Raw genomic sequence first — 21,447 nt, 5'->3', positions numbered from 1 at the left:
CGGTTCCGTGGCTTGATTATATTATAATTCCGGGAGCAGTTACTATACCCCATATTTTGGCCTCCTTTGATGTTTCTAATCAGACAGACCGACTCCCCCGGTCTTCCCATTCCCGTTGTATTAGTGATAACAAAAAATGGGGGCCGTTTGGAATTATTGTAGCACGGTTGGTATCCCCTTTCAAAGGTAGTCAGATTGTAACCTGCTGACTTCCATTTACGTGCTCAGTTTTCCGTATCCTGAAACGCATTGCCTTTTTGTTTTGATTAATTATCTACTCAGCCATTTCCGAGATATTCAAGGGAACTGGCCTCAAGGGAATCCCTCCCTTTGAGTGAATAGGAATATGCTCACATACCCAACAACTAGAAATGTTACCTTGTTTGGCATAAATGTATGACATATATAAAAAGGTATTTACATGTAATTCCCTTGCTACCCTACTATTTCCCTTTGGTGCACAGGGTCGGCTAGTAAGAAGTAGGCAAATGCCTAGAATACCTACAATCAGTAATACAGTAAATTTATACATTTTGGCAAAAAGTAATTGTCCTTATTAGATTTCAGCTTCAGTTAACGTGTGAAGCGTGGATTCAGGCTTTCTTTCCTTGGACTTTAACAGCTGCCTGGGTGGTCAATAACACTTGATAAGGTCCCTCCCACTTGGCACCCAAAGGTTCTTTATGCAACTTTTTCACATACACCCAGACTCCTGGGATGATGTCGTGTCCTCCTTCGGGTGGATTACCCCAAGCTGCCGATACCTGTCGGGAAACAGAACTAATAGCATCGGTTAAGTTCTGACAGTATGATAACAAAGTGTCACTCATTAAGTGAACATCAGCTTTCCGTAAATCAATGGCAGCGACATGGGTCTTCCTGTTATAATTTCAAATGGGCTTAAACCTGTAGTTCTGTTCGGGGTTGCCCTAATACTACATAGCACTATTGGTAGTGCCTGGGGCCATGGTGTTCCTTCTTGGTGATATTTGGCAAGCCGTTGTTTCAGAGTTCGATTCATGCGTTCTACTTGTCCTGATTGTGGATGATAAGGACAGTGTAAATCCCACGTAATGTTCAGTAACCTACAGACTTCTTGGCAGATAGCACCTGTGAAGTGTGTTCCCTGATCTGAGTCAATGCTACTCGGGACTCCCCATCAGGGAATGTAATCCTTACACAAGACCTTTGCAGTGTGATTGGCTGTGTGTCCTTCTGCTATTCGACATGCTTCTGACACGGCCCGTAACTCGGCCTGTTGTGCTGACGTTCCTGAGGGTAAACATCCTTTTGCCACTACGTCATATAAGGTTGTAACTGCCCATCCTGCTTTTCTGGTACCATTGTCAACAAAGGAGGAACCATCTGTAAACAGGATGAGGTCTGAGTTGTGCAGAGGCTCCTCTGCTGCTAAGGCTGCTCTTCTGTTTCTTTTAAAATCTCCATGCAGTCATGCTCTTCACATTCTCCCCCCTCTTGCTCCCTCGATTCTGACATCGGAAGCATAGTTGCGGGATTAACCGGGCTGGCCCGGACGATATGGAGATTAGGAGCTTCCAAAACTGCTGTCCAGCGGGTCCATCTTGCTGCCGTCACCTGAGACATTCTATTCATAGACAGCAAAGCGTGTACGGTGTGGGGACACTTGACAATCAGTCGAGGACTAGACCCGCAGTGATCATTACTGCTCGACATGTAGCTTCCATGGCCCTTCGGCAACTTCCCCATCCGAGGGCTACCGCATCCAGTTTTGCTGAATAATAGCCAATAGGTCTTTGCCGATCCCCATGTTCTTGTGTCAGTATAGCTGTCATATATCCTTCTTTCTCATGGACAAACAGGGTAAATGGCTTACCACTGTCGGGGATTCCCAGAGCCGGTGCCGAACACACAGCCTTTTTCAAACTCAGGAAGGCCTCTTGCTGTTCCTTAGTGAGGGTGATGGCTTCTTTGGAGGCACGTTTCCCCTTTAAAATATCATTCAGTGGCTGAGCAAGCTGTGTGAAGGAGTCAATCCAATTTCTGTTAAAGTTACACAATCCCAAAAAAGACCTTAGTTCCTGAATAGTGGTGGGTTTTTTAGCAGCCCGAATGGCTGCAGTTCTATCCTGGGTAAGTTCTCTCTTTCCTTGTGAAATCTTTTGTCCCAGGTATACAACCTCTTGGGATATTTGTGCTTTGTCGATGCTGGCTTTATGTCCTTTCAGCCGAAGGTGGTCCAGCAAAGCTCGTAAATCTTGTTCATGCTGGTCTTCCGTGTTTGAAGCCAGCAGGATATCGTCTACATATTGGATGACAGGGGAGGTAATTCTCGCACCTCCGGTGTCAGAGGCACCGACCAAAATCCGTTGGCCATATCTATAACCGAGAAATATTTATGTTCCGGTTTGAGGGCATTAAAAATGGTGGAGGGATCTGCGACCAAAGGAGCTTTTTGATCAATACACTGGTTAGCTTTCCTATAATCGACAGTCAAACGCCAAGTCTCATTAGATTTCTGTACCGGCTACACGGGGCTATTGGAGGAGCTATGCGTTTTAATAAGCACCCCTTGTTTCTCCAATTGCTGAATAACCGGTAAGATTCCCGCGCTGGCAGTTGGAATGATGGGATACTGTTTAGTGCATGGAGGCTTGGTCCCGGTAAATGACGCAGGCTCTATCTTTAGCCCATATCGGGTGTTCCTTCAGTTCTTCTTTCTTCAAAGTTTGAATTGACCATGTCACCCGACCATTCTCGAAATGCAACGATGAATCTATTTGGATTAGAACGTCCATTCCCAAAAGGGGTTGATCTACTGGGACTATCCAGACCGGCGTGGTTAGTTCATGTGGACCCAGCCCTCTAAGTATCGGCGTTCTTTTAATTTCCATTTTATGGCCCCCAACATGCCCTACCATCCAACGGCAAAAAGTCTCCATATTGTAGGGGTAAGCATGTTAATTCCGCCCCGTGTCTAAAAGACAGTCCACATCCTTATCGCCCACCCTCACAGTTATATATAGCCCATCTCCCCTCTGTTGTAGTAGTGCGAGGAGGGGGGCTAGGGTGGGCTCTAACCGTTTTTTGCTATCCCAAGTAACTCCTTCTGTTGTTGTATTGTCAGTCGCTCAAATGCTTCTATGAGATCGTTATCTTGTGACAAGCCTGGTTTGTTGGCTGAATTGTATCCCTGGCTGCGTCCTCTTCCCCAGCCACGACCTTGCTGTTTTGCCCTGCACGTCTTGGCCCAGTGACCTTCTTTCCCACAATAATGACATTTTCCGGGTAATTTTCCTCATGACTGTTTATCGGAATCCTGGGATTTCCATCCCATAGCCTGTACAGCTCGGACTTTAGCTCCCATATCCCGGTCTAATTGGTTACATCGATCCACCAATGCTGCAAAGGTAGTTCCTCTACCTTCCCAGTCCGGTAACACTACCTTAAGCATTTTGGACAGTTCTGGCTTTAGACCTGCCACGAAAGCTGCTTTCAGGGGTCCAAACACTTGTTCATCTATTTCCTCATCCGTATTATTCATACCCGAATGTTCTAGCCACGTGCATCTAAACCGCTCGTCATACTCCAGGACCTCCTCTGTTCCTTTCTGTTGGCAGGCTGCAATTTTTCCCCAGTCTGTCTTAGCTGGACTGAAGGCTTGCAGCCAGTGTTTAATCGCCTGCCATCCTGCATCTAATTCTTGCTCATCCTGCCCCAAAGCAGCTTCTACCTTGTCGTGCAATTTTCTTCCCTGTGTTTTTGGCACCATTATGGTCAAAATTTGCACTCCGTCCCAGGGATGAAGTTGATATATATTTCTTAAGCGGTCCAATTGGTCCCACGTTTTTACTCCCCCTTTCTTTGGATTGGGCAATTCCTTGGACCATTTATCAATTTTCTCTGGGTCTGCCGGATCATGAAATAAGTATTCTGCAAAAACCCTTTTCCTCGTTTTTTTGGTTCTGCCCTCATCCGCAGTCTCTTTTGATTTGACTACAACTCGTCTTTTTTTAAACGGGGCAAAGCACACCCCTAATTCTTCATCCTCCGACCCTGTATCGTCGGAGGATTCAGAATCTGTATCTATTTCTCGGTCGTGTCTTCGGGTTTGCGCTTTTAATTTATCCAAACATGGGTACCCTGGGAGTTGACCGATACATTTTCCTTTTCCTATTACTGTCTCTTGACCTAATGATTTTTTCCATTCTTTAATTTCACCTTTAAGATCTTTAACTTCCGCTTCCAGCTTTTCAAGTTCAAGTTTTTTCTGTCGCAGCTGTGCACAAACAGCTTGCAATTGATCCTTTGTACTGGTCAGTTCTCGATCATGTTGGGAACACATAATTTCATTCCGGTTTCGGATCTTTCCCATAACGGCTAGGGACCATCTAGTTCGCTCTTTATTTTTCATACGGGTTGTTTTTCCCCAGACCTTTTTAATCTCGTCCAAGGACCATTGTTCTTTGGAGGTTCCGTACTTTTGTTCGATCTTAATATAGGTTTTAGATAAATTGAATTGTTGCTCTATGTATTCTTTCAACTGTTCCGAGAATTAAATCTAGCGAAACTTCAGGTGGTGCCTGCCCACCTTTAACAGTTGTAGCCAATTCTTTGCTCTTATCTCCTGCTGCCATAATACTGATTTCTTTACTGGGGTCTCAAGTCGTAGGCTTTCCAGCCGATCAATAGGTCAGTGATTAATTAACTAACACACCGCCGAAGTTTAGATGTCTATGGGACCTCGAGCCGACTACCAACCGGAGGGTTCGCAAACCGGATGCTTTCGGAATCGCGTAGAAGGAGAGGCGAATTTAGACTTTTGACAGGACTTTTTTTTTTATAAAGAGGAGTCCATACCTCAGTATGTAGGTCCGATGTCCAAAATTCAGTTTCTTTCCTCAGCGATCGTGTTTGTGACGCCAAAATTGTTAGATCTCTTAATTCCCAATGAAATACGAACTCCGATTGTAGTTTTAATTTCTTTATTTTTGGCAGTTGTAAAAAGCTCTTGGCTTTAAGCCAGGTCTTTGTCCTTCTGAGACCACATGGTCAAAATGGCTGTATTTATACCTGGATCAATTTACAGAAAAGAACTCGCCGCCTTTGACCTTATTGGCTCAATTAATAGTCTTTTAACCTTTTAATTGGCTCGCTACCCAAGGGTCCTAAAATGTCAAGTTGATTGATGACTTAATGCAACATGCTACCACTCACGTAGCACCTCTGACTTGTTGTCTGTGAATTTTCACAGCCTGTCTAAATGCAGCCTGTTTGAATTCTCTATCAGTCTCTACAAAACGCTTAATGCTGTGAACACAGGCATGGGAACAAAAGCTTTCTCTATCAAGGACACCATATGGGCAGCTGCGGATGCATGGAATTTGGTAACTGCAGATACCTTGGTCAATGCTTGACATAACATCTGGCCATCAACTATGTTTGTTGACGATGATGCTGATGATGTTCCTCAGGACTTTCAAGGCTTTCGTGTGTCCAGGGAGAAAGCAATGATTGCTCAACCTTTAGATTATGCAAGAGGGCTGACTTGCGAAGCTGCGCAGGAATTGAATGAGGACGATGTCGCAGAAGTCATGGACATAAACAACGATGCTCCCATAGTGCATGCAGTGACAGATGACGAAATCATGCAGAAGGTTTTGCATCCAGAAGAAAAGGATGAAAGCAGTGAGGATGATGATGCCTGTGATCAAGTCGAAAAAGTGCCGATTGACAAAGCAATCAATCTTTGTCAAGAATTATTTTATGCCTTAGAGCAATGAAGGTTCATAAGTGAAGAAATACTGCAGGTCTACAGAATTCGGGAAAGATTAGTGAAAGAAAAGCCCAAATTATTTAAACAATCAACAATATTAAATATCTCTCAAAAGAGGTCTCAACAGAAGGCCCAAGACCTACAGCGTGCAACTACACCAGTAATTTCCACATTTGATGATCCTATTGCTGGCCCATCAGCCCCGGACATCATAGCTGAGTCCTCTACCTCAAGCACAACCTCCAGCCAATTGTAACTGTCCCTGTTTATTTTCACTCTGTTTAACAAATAAAAGCCTTCATTTACTGTTTTATACTTTATTTCATAACTTAACTATTTTACAAATAAAAACCATTATAATATTTCATGCTTTGAGTACTGTGCATTCCTTTTCAAATTTGAAGATGGTAGCAAAAGATACAGGCCGGGAAGCTCACATTGAATACAGTTAGAGTACGGGCGTACTGCATTGCAAAAACGAGAGGGAGGCTTACCATGCGTTGCGAAGAAGCGAGGACTACAAGGCCTGTGAGGAGAAGAACTACAAGATGACGTCCAAAAACCGGAAATATCGCAACCTGGGCCCGGGCATTTCCGGACTCGAGACGCACTTCTGAAGTTCCAAAATACGGAAATACCCGAACCTGGGCTCGGGTGCTTCCGGACTTCGGAACGTCAGAAACACGGTCCCGACGTTGCCAGATTCGGGAGGTCGAACCTGTAAATCATTAGTTAGACCTCAGCTGAAGTAATGTCCAAGACACCACACTTTAGGACGCAGAGGAGATTTACTAGAGCGGTACCAGGAATGAGGAACAGTGGCGAGACTAGAGAAACTGGGATTGTTCTCCTCAGAGCAGAGAAGGCAAATGAGAGATTTAATACAGGTGCTCAAATTTGAGGGGTTTTATAGGAACACGAGTAGGCCATTCAGCCCCTTGAGTGTGTTCCGCCATTCAATTTGATCATGGCTGATCTATAACTTAACTCCATCTCCCCGCCTTGGTTTTCTAATCCTTAATACCCTTGCCTAACAAAAAATCTATCAATCTCAGTTTTGAAATTTTCTATTGAAGCCCAGCCTCAACAACCTTTTGTGGGGGAGAGTTCCAGATTTTCTCTCCCCTTTGTGTAAAGTGCTTTCTTTCATAGGCAATCCATCGGGATTGAGGAAGACTTGCTTCCACTCTTAGCAAGAGTTCTTAGGTGGCTGTACAGTCCAATATGGGAACCAGTTTCTGTCACAGGTGGGACAGATAGTCGTTGAGGGAAAGGGTGGGCAGGGAGCCTGGTTTGCCGCACACTCCTTCCGCTGCCTGCGCTTGATTTCTGCATGCTCTTGGCGACGATACTTGAGCTCAGCGCCCTCCCGGATGCACTTCCTCCACTTGGGGCGGTCTATTGCCAAGGACTCCCATGTGTCAGTGGGGATGTCTCACTTTATCAGGGAGGCTTTGAGGGTGTCCTTGTAACGTTTCCTCTGCTCACCTTTGGCTCGTTTGGCGTGGACGAGTTCCGAGTAGAGCACTTGCTTTGGGAGTCTGGCATGCAAACTATGTGGCCCGCCCAGCGGAGCTGATCAAGTGTAGTCAGTGCTTCAATGCTGGGGATGTTGGCCTGGACGAGGACGCTAATGTTTGTGTGTCTGTCCTCCCAGGGGATTTGCAGGATCTTGCGGAGACATCGCTGGTGGTATTTCTCCAGCAACTTGAGGTGTCTGCTGTATATGGTCCATGTCTCTGAGCCATACAGGAGGGCGGGTATTACCACGGCCCTGTAGACCATGAGCTTGGTGACAGTTTTGAGGGACTGATCTTCAAATGCTCTTTTCCTCAGGCGGCCGAAGGCTGCGCTGGAGGCGGTGTTGGATCTCATCATTGATGCCTGCTCTTGTTGATGGGAGGCTCCCGAGATAGGGGAAGTGGTCCACGTTGTCCAGGGCCACACTGGATCTTGATGTTTGGCGGGGGGCAGTGCTGTGTGGCGAGGACAGGCTGGTGTAGGACCTTTGTCTTACTAATGTTTAGCGTAAAGCCCATGCTTTCATAAGCTTCGGTAAATACGTCAACTATGTCCTGGAGTTCAGCCTCTGTGTGCACAGACGCAGGCGTCGTCCGCGTACTGTAGCTCGACGACAGAGGTTGGAGTGGTCTTGGACCTGGCCTGGAGACGGCGAAGGTTGAACAGCTTCCCGCTGGTTCTGTAGTTTAGCTCCACTCCAGCGGGGAGCTCATCAACTGAGATGGAGCATGGTAGCGAGGAAGATTGAGAAGAGGGTTGAGGCAATGACGCAGCCCTGCTTGACCCTGGTCCGGACATGAATTGGGTCTGTGATGGATCCGTTGGTAAGGATCACGGCCTGCATGTCATCGTGGAGCAGGCAGAGTATGGTGACTTACTTTTGGGGCCATCCAAAACTGAGGAGGACGCTCCATAGACCCTCGCGGTTGACAGTGTCAAAGGCCTTTGTAAGGTCGAAGAAGGCCATGTATAAGGGCTGGCGCTGTTCCCTGCATTTTACCTGCAGCTGTCACACTGCAAAAATCATGTCCGTTGTGCCCCAGAAGGGACGAAATCCGCACTGCGACTCTGGGAGGAACTCCTCGGCCACGGGGAGAAGACGATTGAGGAGGACTCTAGCGACGACTTTCCCAGTGGTTGATAGCAGGGAGATTCCTCTGCAGTTGCCGCAGTCGGACTTGTCCCCTTTTTTAAAGATGGTAACGATCACTGCATCTCTAAGATCTCCTGGCATGCTCTCCTCCCTCCAGATGAGAGATGAGGTTGTGTATTCGTGCCAGTAGTGCGCCTCCGTCACACTTCAGTGCCTCAGCAGGGATTCCATCCGCTCCCGTAGCCTTGTTTTTTTTAGCAGTCTTATGGTCTTTTCTACCTCATGCAGTGTTGGAGTCTCACTGAGCTGGTGGCAGGTAGCATGCTGCGGAATAGAGTCGAGAACACTCGGGTCAAAGGCAGAGTCTCGGTTGAGGAGATCTTCGAAGTGTTCCTTCCAGCGGGCTCTGACTGCCTCGGTGTCCTTGATGAGCGTTTCCCTGTTCTTGGCCAGGAGTGGGGTGGGGCCTTGGGAGTTTGGTCCGTATGTGGCCTTGACTGCAGTGAAGAATCCTCGCACATCATGGCTGTCGGCCAGCTGCTGTATCTCCTGTGCTTTAGGTCCCGGGTTTTTTGTTGGACCTTAGCCTTTAGCCGTCTGTAATGCTGCTTTGCTGCTCCTGAGTTGGGTTGCTGTTTAAGGCTCAGAAATGCCCTGCGTTTGCAGTCTATCAGTTCTTGAATTTCCTGATTGTTCTCATCAAACCAGTCCTGGTGTTTCCTGGTTGAATGAGCGTCTCCTTGCAGACACTGGTTATGGAAGCCTGGAGAGTAGACCAAGCGCTGTGGCCATTCTGCGTCTCGGGTCATCAAGGCACGCCAGGTTAACTGTGAGGTGCAGACTGTAACTGGGTCCTTAAGTGCCCCGGCATTGACTTTTTTGCAGCACTGCTTCTGCTGCCCTCTTTGCTTTGGAGCTATGTTGATGTCAATGATGGATCTGATTAGGCGGTAGTCCGTCCAACAGTCATCAGCTCCTGTCATGGCACGGGTGATGCGCACATCCTTGCGATCCCTGGCTCGGACGATAACATAGTCGAGCAGGTGCCAGTGCTTGGAGTGAGGGTGTTGCCACGATTCCTTGTATTTGTCTCTCTGGCGGAACAAGGTGTTGGTGATAAGTTCATGCTCTACATTTTGTCAGGAGCATGGTGCCGCTGGAGTTGGCTTTCCCTACCCCTCTCTGTCAATCACGCCTCCCCAGAGGTCTGTGTCCCTGCCGACCCTGGCGTTGAAGTCGCCGAGGAGGATCAGTTTGTCGCCCGCGGGGACGCAGGTTAGGGACTTTGAGGTTGGAGTAAAAACCCTCTTTGGCCTCATCTATTGCATCGAGTGTTAGGGCGTAAGCACTGATGACTGTGGCGCACTGGTTCCGGGATAGGTGAGTCGAAGCGTCATGAGGCATTCGTTACTCCCGCAGGGGAGTCTTTGAGGCGGTCGACCAGCTCGTTTTTGATGGCGAAGCCGACTCCGTGGAGGCGGCGTTCTGCCTCTGGTTTCCCTTTCCAGAAGTTGTAATCTCCACCTTGTTCATTGAGCTGGCCTTCCCCTGCCCGCCGGGCCTAGCTGCGATGTCGATATCAAAGCATCTAAGTTCCCGGGCAATTATGGCGATGCAGCGTTCCGGTCGGTCTGTTGGAATTGTCTATAAGGGTCCTGACGTTCCAGGTCCAGAACTTCATGTTAGAGGAGTGAAAGATACCTGTGCGTAATTTCTTTTAACGTGGGGTGATCGTTGCACGCCGGCTACCACACGGGCTTAGCTGAGCAAGATCTTGGTCCAGTGGCAAGGGGGTCCAGGATGACTGGAGACCAGGCACTGCTATATGGGCCTAATTGCCTACGGCGAGGTGTTGGCCACAGGCTCGACGCTGGGTAACGCCCTTGGTGATAGGTGGTCCAAGGATTGTTTGGGGGCAGGCATTGGGGGGCCCGGCGGTGCACTGGGGTTCAGAATGGGGGGGCAGGGGGGATCACAGCCATTGTACTCACCACGTGCTGGAGGAGGAGAGGCGGCCAGGCCATCAGTGGGGAAGGAGAGGTCCAGGGGGAGGAGGTGGAGGCCCGATAGCCAGGTCCAGTCGCCGCAGGAGGTCCAGCTGGGAGGTGCAGGTCGCGTAGAGTGGTCCAGCCGGGAGGTCCAGGTCGCGTAGAGTCGCCGCAGGAGGTCCAGCTGGGAAACGCGATGTGCGGTGTGGCAGGAGGCCTGAGGTAGGCCCGAACTTTTGGGAATCGCGTGATTGGAGTTAGGGTGGGGATTTAAGTCTTTAAGACCCCCTATTGGGGTCTATTAGGGCTAGGGCTGGGGCTTGGGGAAGTTTAGGCAGTGGGAGGGGGGAGGTTGAGGGCCGAGGAGCTGCTTAGCAGGTGAGCTCCCTAGGGAGCTGCTACTCCGACGTCCATTTTTCTGACATCACCCCTGAACAGCCGAGCTCCAATGTTAAGGTTATGTATACTTGTTTCCCCACCAGAGGAAGTAGTTCCTCTCTTCCCTATCAACTCTTTTTTGATTATCTTAAACACCACAATTAGATTACTCAATATTCAAGAGAATACATGCCTAATCTATGCAACCTGACCTCATATAATATAACCCTTTTGGCCCTGGTATCATTCTGATGAATCTGCGCTGCACCACCTTGATGGAGAAACTGTTTCCACTGGCAGGAAGGTCGGTAACCAGAGGGCACAGATTTAAGACAATTGGCTAAAGAAGCAAAGCGGAAAATGAGGAAAATATTTTTTTTACACCGAGTTTTTATGATCTGGACTGCACTGACTGAAAGGGTGATGGAAATAGATCCAATAATAACTTTCAAAAGTTAATTGAATATATACTTGAAAATGAAGACTTTGCAAGGGAAAGAGCAGAGGAGTGGGACTAATTGGATAACTGTTACAAAGAGCTGGCACAGGCACAATGGGCCGAATGGCCTTTTCTGTGCTGTATGATTTGATGAATTTTGTTTATTTATTCTTGGGTTCTGGGCATCGCTGGCAATACCAGAATTTATTGCCCATTCCTAGTTACATGTGGTGGTGGACCTTAATGACCCACTGCAGTCCATGTGGGTAACAATGAAGGGAAGACGATATATGTCCAAGTGAGGATTGTATGTGATTTGGAGGGCAACTTGAGAGTTGATGGTGTTGCCATGCACCTGCTGTCCTTGTCCTTCTAGGTGGTGGAGGTTTTGGGTTTAGGAGGTGCTGCCAAAGAAGCTTTGGCGACATATATCGTAGTACATCCTGTAGATAGTGCATACTGAAGCTATGGAATGCTGGTGGTGGAGGGAGTGAATATTTAAGCTGGATGATGTGCTAATCAAGCAGACGGCTTTATCCTGGATGGTGTTGAGCTTTGAGTGTTGGAGCTGCACTCATCCGGGCAAGTGGAGAGTATTCCATCATAGTCCTGACTTGTGTCTTGTAGGTGGTGGAGAGAATTTTGGGGAGTGAGGAAGTGAGACATTTGCCACAGAATAGCCAGCCTCTAGTAGCCACAGCATTTATGTGGCTGGTCCAGTTAAGTTTCTGGTCAGTGGTGACTCCCAGAATGTTGCTAGGGAATTAAGTGATGGTAATGCCATTGAAAGTCATGGGGAGATGATTAGACTCTCGTTGGAGATGGTCATTGCCTGGCACTTGTGTGGCAGTTGTTGAGCTGGAGTGTGAGTTAGAGATACCCTGACACATAAGGGAGGGGGAGGAATATCCAGATAATTTTCTCCACAATGCAGTCAAACCTTGAAAAGCACAACTGCAGGAAGGGGAGTGTGTGAATGTCAGTCACCTGGGTAGGGGAACCTAGGGGAGATAGAGAAGGTGGTCCCGCAGGCACTGATCCTATCCAACAGTTACAAAGTACTTGCTGCCTGAGGATAAGGATGAAGGTTGCGGGGAGGATAGCCAGAATGCTAACCATGGTACCATGGAGCAGGAGGCAGTCAGAGGGGAGGAGCAAAATAGAAAGGCTGCATTCAATAATTAGGGGGATAGATAGCATCCTCTGCAGTCGTGATCGAGAGTCCAAGAGCGTGTGTTGCCTATTTGATGCAAAGCTAAAGGCTATCTCAGAGCAACGGGAAACAAACTTGGAAAGGGAGGTGGAAGATCCAGTTGTCGTCCATGTTGGGAATAATTACATAGGGAAAAAAAGGCAGGAGGACCTGCTAAGCGACTATCAGAAGTTGGGAACTAAATTTTTTTTAAACGATCACACAGGTGGTAATCTCTGGATTACTACCCGAGTCACTGGATAATTGGCATAGGGACAGGCAAATCAGGAAGGTGATTGCTTGGAAGGAAGAGGAGTTCCATTTCACAGGACATTGGCACCAGTACTGAGACGGGAAGGAGCTGTACTGCTGGGATGGGCTCCACCTGAACCAGAGTCGGACCAGTATTTCAGCGGAAAGAATAAATAGGACTGTTGATAGGACTTTAAACTGGTAAGACGGGGGGAAAGATCTGGTGAAAATAATGCAAGTCTGAAGATAAAAGAAATAGATGAGAATAAAGGTCGGACCAAGGTAAAGAATAAGGGTAACACACGGTCAAGGGCACAGAAACAGTTATACAAGTTCAATGATGACGGTTAAAAATAGTGAGGGGAACAATTAATAACATCAAATTAGAAAGATAGCGAATAATAATCATAGATTTCAACTACCCCCAAATAAACTGAAAAGAGGAGATAGGAAAAGGGAATGTGTGAAAAGTCTGACAAGAGAAGAATCACTGCTGGATCGAGTAATGGGAAACGAACCAAAGCAGATAAGAAAAGTAAGTGTAGAGGAATATCTAGGGGCTATAAATACAAGATATTCACCAATAAATCTGAGCATTCAGGAGAAACCTATTTACCCAAAGAATGGTAAGAATGTGGAACTCTTATCACAACAAGTAGTTGAGGTGAATATAATAGGCATTTAAGGGAAAGCTAGATGTGAACACGAGGGAGAAAGGAATAGAAGGTAAGCTGGTAGGGCTAGCTGAAGTGGGGTGGGGGGAGACTCATGTGGAACATAAATGCCTGCCTAGACTAGTTGGGCCTAATTACCTGTTCTGTGCTGTAGGCTCAAAGTAATTCTCTTACATAAATCTTACTTGCCATATCAGCCCAAGCCTGGATGTTGCCCATGTCTTGCTGCATGTAGGCAAGGACTGCTTCATTATCTGAGGAATGCAAATGAACACTGGGCAATCATCAGCGATATTTGACCTTATGATGGAGAAAAGGTCAGTGATGAGACAGCTGAAGATAATTGGACCTAGGATGCTGCCCTGAGGAACTCGTGAAGCGATGTCCTGGCGATGAGATGATTGGCGTCCAACAACCACAACCATCTTCCTTATAACTCTAGCCATTGAAGAGTTTTCCCCCAATCCCTATTGACTTCAGGCTCCTTGGTGCTACACTCTAATCAAATGGTGCCTTGATGTCAAAGGCAGTGACTCACCCCTCATTTGGAATTCTGCACTTTTAGTCCTTGAATGGAAAGAGGCTGCAATGTGGTCTGGTGCCGAGTGGTCTTGGCAGAACCCAAACTGAGCATCGGTGAATAGGTGTCACTTTATACCACTTAACGATTCCTTCCAACACTTGTTGCTGATTGAGAGTGGGCTAATAGCATGGTAATTGGCCGATTTGTCCTGGTTTTTTTTGTGGTCAGACCATACTTGGGAAATTTTTCAGTGTTGGGTAGATGCCAGTGTTGTAACTGTACTGGAACAGCTTGGCTAGATGTGCGGTTAATTCTGGAGCACCATCTTCAATAGTACGAATGGCATCTGTGATGGGGACCTCAGGAGGGGCGAACAAGGATCATCCAGATGGTTGTGAACACTTTAGCCTTGCCTTTTGCACTCGCATGCTGAGCTCCGCCATTATTGAGGATGGGGCTTTTCATGGAGCTTTTTCTTTCCATTAATTGCATAATTGTCCACCACCATTCACGACTGGATGTAGTAGGACTACAGAGCTTTAACAATTCATTGGTTCTGGAATCACTTGGCTCTGTTTGTGGCATGCTGCTTCTGCTGTTCCAGTATGCTTGTAATCCGGTGTTGTAGTTTCACCTGGTTGCTACCTAATTTTCAGGTACACCTGCTGCTGCTCCTGGCATGCTCTTCTACACTCATTGAACCTGAGTTGGTCACTGGCTTGATGCTGATTGAGGAGTGAGTGATATGCTGGGTCATGAGGTTACAGACTGGTGTTTTTTTAAAACTGAATTCAAATGATCAAACTGTCATAGTGAGATTTGAACTCATGTTCTCTAGTTATGTAACGTAGCAACTACGCTACCACTTAACAACTAGTTGCCAACAGCAGCAGCGATGGCACATAAAGAAGAATGGAGGAACATCACTGCCCCCACTGGAAGCGGAAGCGGCAGAGGCAGGGCAGAGAGCGGAGGAACAGCGCGGCCATTACTGGCGGCGGCGGGACATAAGAAATAGGAGCAGGAGTAGGCTATTTGACCCCTCGAGCCTGCTCCGCCATTTAATAAGATCATGGCTGATCTGATTACGGACTCAGCTCCACTTCCCTGCCCGCTCCCCATAACCCTTGACTCCCTTATCGCTCAAAAATCTGTCTTATCTCCGCCTTAAATATATTCAAAGACCCAGCCTCCACAGCTCATTTCAGTTTTAAATGGGTGGCCCCTTATTCTGAGACTACGTCCCCTAGTTTTAGTTCCCCCTGAGTGGAAATATCCTCACTGCATCCACCTTGTCGAGCCCCTTCATTATCGTATATGTTTCGATAAGATCGGCTCTCATTTTTCTGAACTCCAATGAGTATAGGCCCAAACTAAACCTATATTCATAAGTCATCCTCCTCATCTATGGAATCAACCTAGTGAACCTTCTCTGAACAACCTCCATTGCAAGTATATCCTTCCTTAAATACAGAGACCAAAACTATACGCTGTACTCAAGGTGTGGTCTCAATACCCTGTACAGTTGTAGCAGGACTTCTCTGCTTTTATATTCTATCCCCCTTGCAATAAAGGCCAACATTCCATTTGCCTTCCTGATTACTTGTACCTGCATACTATTTGTGTTTATGCACGAGGACCCCCAGGTCCCTCTGTACTGCAGCACTTTGCGATTTTTCTCCATTTAAATTATAATTTGCTTTTCTATTTTTTTCTGCCAAAGTGGATAGATTGAGTAGACTGGGTTTTTACTCGTTGGAGTTCAGAAGGATGAGGGGTGATCTTATAGAAACAATGAAATAATGAAAGGGATAGACAAGATAGAGGCAGAGAGGTTGTTTCCACTGGTCGGGGAGACTAGAACTAGGGGGAACAGCCTCAAAATACGGGAGAGCCAATTTAAAACCGAGTTGAGAAGGAATTTCTTTTCCCAGAGGGTTGTGAATCTGGAATTCTCCGTCCAAGGAAGCAGTTGAGACTAGCTCATTGAATGTATTCAAATCACAGATAGATTTTTAACCAATAAGGGAATTAAGGGTTATGGGGAGAGGGCGGGTAAGTGGAGCTGAGTGCACGGCCAGATCAGACATGATCTTGTTGAATGGCGGAGCAGGCTCGAGGGGCCAGATGGCCTACTCCTGTTCCTAATTCTTATGTTCTTATAACCACACATTTCCCACATTGTACTCCATCTGCCAAATTTTTGCCCACTCACTTAGTCTGTCTGTATCCCTGTGCAGATTTTTGTGTGTCCTCCTCACAATTTGCTTTCCTACCCATCTTTGTATCATCTGCAAACTTGGCTACGTTACACTCGATCCCTTCATCCAAGTCATTAATATAGATTGTAAATAGTTGGGACCCCAGCACCAATCCTGGCGGCATGCCACTAGTTACTGTTTGCCAACCAGAATATGACCCATTTATCCTGACTCTCTTTTCTGTTAGTTAGCCAATTCTCTATCTATACTAATATATTACCACCAACCCTGTGAACTTTTATCTTGTGCAGTAAGTTTTTATGTGGCACCTTATCGAATGCCTTCTGGAAATCTAAATATACCACATTCACTGGTTCTCCCTTATTCACCCTGCGTGTTACATTGTTAAAAAAACAAGCCTGAAGTCTCTGTGTCTCAATGCGAGGAGCATTCGTAATAGGATGAATTAACTGCGCAGATAGCTGCTAACGGATATGATGTAATTGGGATTACAGAGACATGACTCCAGGGTAACCAAGGCTGCGAACTCAACATCCAGGGGTATTCAATATTCAGGAAAGATAGACTGAAAGGAAAAGGAGGCGGGGTAGCGTTGCTGGTTAGAGGAGATTAACGCAATAGTAAGGAAGGACATTAGCGTGGATGAGGTGGAATCTGTATGGGTGGAGCTGCGGAATACCAAAGGGCAGAAAATGCTAGTGGGAGTTGTGTACAGACCACCAAACAGTCATAGTGAGATTGGGGATGGCATCAAACAGGAAATTTGGGATGCGTGCAATAAAGGTACAGCATGGGTGACTTTAATCTACATATAGATTGGGCTAAACAAACTGGTAGCAATACAGTGGAGGAGGATTTCCTGGAGTATATAAGGGATGGTTTTCTAGACCAATATGTCGAGCAACCAACGAGAGAGCTGGCCATCCTAGACTGGGTGATGTGTAATGAGAGAGGATTAATTAGCAATCTTGTTGTGCGAGGCCCCTTGGGGAAGAGTGACCATAATATGGTAGAATTCTTCATTAAGATGGAGAGTGACAGTTAATTCAGAGACTAGAGTCCTGAACTTAAAGGTAACTTCGACGGTATGAGACGTGATTTGGCTAGGATAAACTGGCGGATGATACTTAAAGGGTTGACGGTGGATAGGCAATGGCAGACATTTAAAGATCACATGGATGAACTTCAACAATTGTACATCCCTATCTGGCATAAAAATAAAACGGGGAAGATGGCTCAACCGTGGCTTACAAGGGAAATTAGGGATAGTGTTAAATCCAAGGAAGTGGCATATAAATTGGCCAAAAAAAGCAGCAAACCTGAGAACTGGGAGAAATTTAGAATTCAGCAGAGGAGGACAAAGGGTTCAATTAGGAGGGAGATAATAGAATATGCGTGTAAGCTTGCAGGGAACATAAAAACTGACTGCAAAAGCTTCTACAGATACGTGAAGAGAAAAAGATCAGTGAAGACAACTGTCGGTCCCTTACAGTCAGAATCAGGTGAATTTATAATGGGGAACAAAAAAAATGGCAGACCAATTGAACAAATACTTTGGTTCTGTCTTCACTAAGGAAGACATAAATAACCTTCCGGAAATACTAGAACTGAGGGTCTAGCGAGAAGGAGGAATGAAGGATATCCTTATTAGGTGAGAAATTGTGTTAGGGAAATTGATGGGATTGAAGGCTGATAAATACCTGGGGCCTGATCGTCTGCATCCCAGAGTACTCAAGGAAGTGACCCTAGAAATAGTGGATGCATTGGTGATCTTTTTCCAACAGTCTATTGACTCTGGATCAGTTCCTATAGACTGGAGGGTAGCTAATATAACACCTTTTTCCAAAAAAAAGGAGGGAGAGAGAAAATGGGTAATTATAGACCGGTTAGCCTGACATCAGTAGTGGGGAAAATGTTGGAATCAATCATTAAGGATGAAATAGCAGCACATTTTGAAAGCAGTGACAGGATCGGACCAAGTCAGCATGGATTTATGAAAGGGAAATCATGCTTGATGAATCTTCTGGAATTTTTTGAGGATGTAACTAGCAGAGAGGACAAGGGAGAACCAGTGGATGGTGGTTTATTTGGACTTTCAAAAGGCTTTTGACAAGGTCCTGCACAAGAGATTGGTGTGCAAAATCAAAGCACATGGTATTGGGGACAATATATTGACGTGGATAGGGAACTGGTTGGCAGACAGGAAGCAGAGAGTCGGGATAAACTGGTCCTTTTCAGAATGACAGGCAGTGACTAGTGGAGTGCCGCAGAGCTCAGTGCTGGAACCCCAGCTCTTTACAATGTACATTAACGATTTAGATGAAGGAATAGAGTGTAATATCTCCAAGTTTACGGATGACACTAAACTGTGTGGGGTTGTGAGCTGTGAGGAGGATGCTAAGAGGTTGCAGGGTGACTTGGACAGGTTAGGTGAGTGGGCAAATACATGGCAGATGCAGTATAATGTGAATAAATGTAAGGTTATCCATTTTGGGGGCAAAAACACGAAGGCAGATTATTATTTGAATGGCAGCAGACTAGTAAAAGGGGAGGTGCAGTGAGACCTGGGTGTCATGGTTCATCAGTCACTGAAAGTGGGCACACAGGTACAGCAGGCAGTAAAGAAGACAAATGGCATGTTGGCCTTCATAGCTAGGGGATTTGAATATAGAAGCAGGGAGATCTTAATGCAGCTGTACAGGGCCTTAGTGAGGCCTCAACTGGAATATTGTGTTCAGTTTTGGTCTCCTAGTCTGAGGACAGACGTTCTTGCTATTGAGGGAGTGCAGCGAAGGTTCACCAGACTGATTCAGGGAGAGACTGGATCAACTGGGCCTGTATTCACTGGAGTTTAGAAGGATGAGAGGGGATCTCATAGAAACATACAAGATTCTGACGGGGCTGGACAGGATAGATGCGGGAAGAATGTTCCCGATGTTGGGGAAGTCCAGAACCAGGGGACATAATCTTAGGATAAGGGGTAGGCTTTTTAGGACTGAGATGAGGAGAAACTTCTTCACTGAGTTGTTAACCTGAGGAATTCTCTGCCGCAGAGAGTTGTTGATGCCGGTTCACTGGATATATTCAAGAGGGAGTTAGATATGGCCCTTCTGGTTAAGGGGATCAAGGGGTATAGAAAAAAAGCAGGAAAGGGGTACTGAAGGAATGATCAGCCACGATCTTATTGAATGGCGGTGCAGGCTCGACTGGCCGAATGGCCTACTCCAGCACCTATTTTCTATGTTTCTAAAAAATATTCTGCCAGAATGAAGGAACAAACTAAACCCTCAAGATTCATGGATGAATGAAGCCCTAAGGAAACAATTGAGGGTAAGGAAAGAGGCATGCATTAAGTACATTGACAGCAGGGGAGTGCATAATAAGGGAAAATACGAAGAGATTAGGAGAGAAGTCAAAAAAACAATTAGGAAGGCAAAGAGGAACTATGAAATTAAATTATTACGGAACATAAAACAAAATAGTAAAATATTTTACAGGCACATCAATAAAAAAGGACGGTTGGGATGGGAATAGGGCCATTAAGAGATAGACAGGATAAACCCACAAGTAACGATAGAGAGGTGGCAGAAATATTAAATCATTATTTTGCTTCAGTATTTACCAGGGAGATAGAACAGGTGGACATGACATTGGATGATATGTATAATGCGATAAGTGCATTTAAAATAAAAAAGGATATAAAATTAACTAATGAAACTCTGGATAAAACCCCTGGTCTGGATGAATTGTATCCACGCATTTTAAAAGACTCTAGGGAAGAGATAGCAGAGGCATTACTACGCAGATTTAATAATTCTTTAGAAAAAGGTGTACTGCCAGAGGACTGGCGGATAACTAACGTAATACCTATATTTAAGAAAGGGGATAGAACATGCCCAGGGAATTATAGACCAGTCAGCTTAACATCGGTGGTACAAAAGATAATGGAAACTCTACTAAAGGAGAAAATAGAAGAACATCTAGAAACCAAAAATATAATAATGTAGTCAGCATGGATTTCAAAAGGGTAAGTCTTGCTTGACCAATCTTATTGAATTTTTTGAAGAGGTAACGGAGAGTAGACAATGGTAATACAGTAGATGTAATTTATCTAGATTTTCAAAAGCCTTGTATAAGGTACCCCATAATAGACTGATGAACAAGATCAAAGAATGCGGAGTCGGGACAGGTAGTAGAATGGATCACTAGCTGGCTTCAAGACAGAAAGCAGAGAGTAGGAGTAAAGCATAGCTATTCACAGTGGCAGAAGGTGGGTAGTGGTGTTGCACAAGGATCAGTGCTGGGACCACAGCTGTTCACAATTTACATTAACAATTTAGACTTGGAAATTAAAAACACAATTTCTAAATTTGCGGATGGCACCAAATTGGGCTGGGCGGGGGAGGGGGGGTGGGGATGGGGATAGTCAATACGGAGGAGGACTGAAACAAATTAGAGGACATTAATAAACTTGCAGAATGGCCATATATTTGGCAAGTGAAGTTCAACACACAAATGTGAGGCATTATGTTTTGGTAGGAAGAATGGGTGGGGAGGATGGGTTGCATATTACTTGGAGGGTGAGAGTCTAGGTTGTGTAGAGGAATAAAGGAATCTCGGAGTACAAATGCACAATCGCAAAGTTGAGACACAGGTTAGCAAGGCCATAAAAAAAAAGCAAACTAAGCACACGGGTTTATTTCCAGAGGTATAGAATTGAAAAGTGGGGAAGTTATGCTCAACCTGTATCGAACCTTGTTAGGCCACACTTCGAGTACTGCGTACAATTCTGCTCGCCATATTATAGAAAGGATATAGAGGTACTGGAGAAAGTACAGAGAAGATTTACAAGAATTATACCAGAAATGGGAGGGTATATATATATTGGTAAAGGTTGAACAGGCTGGGTCTCTTTTTTTCTTTTTCTTGGAGGTGGCGGGGGGGGAGAGTGACCTAATCGAGGTCTTTAAAATTATGAAAGGTTTTGATAGTGGATAGAGAGAGAATATTTCCACTTGTGGGGAAGGGCATAATTAGAGGCCATCAACATAAGATAGTCACCAAGACATCCAATAGGGAATTCAGAAGAAACTTCTTTCCCCAAAGAGTGGTGAGAATGTGGTACTCGCTACCGCAGGGAATGGTTGAAGCGAATCGTATAGATGCATTTAAGTGGTGGCAAGACAAGCAGACGAGGTAGAAGGGAATAGAGGGTTCTGATATATTTAGATGAGGAAGTCGGGAGGAAACTTGAGTGGAGCATGAATGCCGGCATGGACTGGTTGGGCCGAATGGCCTGTTTCTGTGCCATATATCCTATGTAATCCTATGTAATATGAATATTCATCTACTCGGATAAGGCAAATACATGTTAGGTAGCAGTATTAAAATCTGATTGGAACATGAATGA

At 45.7% G+C, this 21,447-nt stretch overlaps 1 protein-coding gene across 3 annotated transcripts in view; it reads left to right on the top strand.

Annotated features, from left to right (window-relative positions):
* The window catches only part of vps39 (VPS39 subunit of HOPS complex), a 126,607-nt gene that overhangs the window by 67,005 nt on the left and 38,155 nt on the right, over positions 1–21,447 (top strand). The gene's annotated exons all lie outside the window — the stretch shown is intronic.

Source organism: Pristiophorus japonicus, chromosome 4 (assembly GCF_044704955.1).
Source record: "Pristiophorus japonicus isolate sPriJap1 chromosome 4, sPriJap1.hap1, whole genome shotgun sequence".
NCBI lineage: Eukaryota > Metazoa > Chordata > Chondrichthyes > Pristiophoridae > Pristiophorus > Pristiophorus japonicus.
The sequence above is the reverse complement of the archived record's forward strand: the minus strand, read 5'-3'. Positions and strand labels throughout refer to the sequence as shown.